Raw genomic sequence first — 2137 nt, forward strand, 5'->3', positions numbered from 1 at the left:
TTAATTAATTCTAAATAATTTGCCTTAAACTGTAAACATTATTTTGTAGACATTTCATGTCAATACATAGAGCTACCACTTTCTTTTAACAGTTGCATAGTATTCCACAGTAAGGATGTGTCATAATTTATCTATTCTTCTACTGATAGTTTTAGGGGTTTTTTTTTCTCTCTCTCTCTCTCATTTTTCTCTATTACAAACAGTGCTGCAATGAATCTCCTTCCTTAAAAAATTGTGCTGGGATTTCTATGGGGTAGATTTCTAGAGGCAGATTCCTGGGTCCAGCATTTCAAATGAAAAACAAGGACACAAAACATCAGAGGGTTAACTGAGTTGACAAATCACAGTTGTTTTGAAAGAGATATTCGAAAAATCCATTCTGATGTTCAAACAAAACATTTCTTTGAACACTCCCTCCAGGCCTCCAGACCCTGATCCTTTGAATTTATTTTAGTGGGGCTGCAACCAGCAGGTGGAGCTATGGAAGACTCCAAAGTTCCCAGCCCAGACTGGGATGGAAGATCAGGGGAAGTTTCCCCAGGGCCTGGGAGGCGAGTTGGAAGGGTGGATGGAGAGACAGACAGAAGGATCACTGCCCCAAAGGTACAGGGACTTGACCTTTGTAAGCTCAGACTGTCCTTTCCCTTTTCCTGCTCCCTTCACAGCCACATGAGGCCACAAAGGCTCCAGGCATTTACAGCCCTCTTGGAATCAGCACATGCAGCTGAGGCCATCCTGGGCCCCATGCTGCGGCCAAGGACACACGAAGGGACACTGTCTCTGTCCTGTGGAGGTGACAGTCATAAGAAGTCACTGGAGGACATCCTGGCCTTCTCCCAAGCCCTCCCCTCCCCTGCCAGCCACCAAGTCCCATCATTTCTGTCCCTCTAATATCTCTGGAGTACCCATCCACTTCTCTCAATGGCCACCATCCCTCAGTTCAACCCCACCCTCTCTCACCTGGATGGCTTTTCTTCTCCACCCTCCCTCCCCTCCAGTCTGTCCCCATGTCATGCCTCTTCACTCCCCAACTTAAAACTCACCAAGATAGAATTCTGATACGGCATTTGATGTTCTTCCTTAGCTGACCTTAAACTCCTATATTTTCTCCTGCTCATATTGAGCCAACCTACAGCCAGTTCTCCAGCTCTTTAACAGCTCTAAACTTTTGCACATGCTGTTCCTTCTGCCTGGATTCCCAGTTCCTTCCCCCAAAGGCTACAGTGGTGAACTTGGCCTAGAGGGGTCAAGGTACCAGGGAAGGCAGAGGAAAAATAGGAAGGATTTCCCAGGCTAGTGAACTGGGCAGGGAGTTCTGGGTGAAGGTCTGGATGCACCTGTGGGTAGGGAGGTTTTGAATCTCATTCAAGTTTGTAGGGACCTGCTGGAGGTGCAGTCAACTGGAGTGCAGCTGCTGAGGTGGGTCAGATTGGAATGACATGAATGCTTTGAAGGAGCTTGGCTGTGTTAGACGGCCTAGAAGAGGGCAAACCAGCTGGCTGGGAGAAGGACTCTGCTAGGATGCTGGAGAGACATGTCAGGAAGCCAGACCCAGGCAGATGGATGGATGATGGCGTGCTGCTGTGTGTTAAGGGTGCAGGGAAGCAAGGTCAAGTGTTATACCTCATGGGAGTGGGAGCTGAGAATGTTGGATGGATCCCATGGCCCCATGGATAGGGAGGATCCCAAGAGCAGCATTCATGGAGATTTAAGTGGATGCCAAGCACCATCCTCACAAAACCCTTAGAGGCAGGTACTATTATTATTCCCAATTTACAGGCGGGAAAACTGAGACTGGGGGAGGCTAAGTGGCCTGCCAAGGTCACACAGCTCATCCCAGAGCCATCATCCAACTGATAGCCCTGTGTCTCCGCAGGAAATGGGAAGGCGGGGACCCAGGTGTGGCCCACCAGAAGACTCCCACCTGTCTGCTGCTGACTCCGGAGGGTGCCTTTCACAGCTTTGGCTACACCGCCCGCGATTACTACCACGATCTAGACCCTGAGGAGGCGCGGGACTGGCTCTATTTCGAGAAGTTCAAGATGAAGATCCACAGCGCCACTGTGAGTCACATTCTGGCTCAGGACCGGCTCCAGCCAGGGAGGCGGGGCCAGAAGTGGAGGGGCGGGGCTAATGG

This window comes from Hipposideros armiger, unplaced genomic scaffold, assembly GCF_001890085.2.
Source record: "Hipposideros armiger isolate ML-2016 unplaced genomic scaffold, ASM189008v1 scaffold_89, whole genome shotgun sequence".
NCBI lineage: Eukaryota > Metazoa > Chordata > Mammalia > Chiroptera > Hipposideridae > Hipposideros > Hipposideros armiger.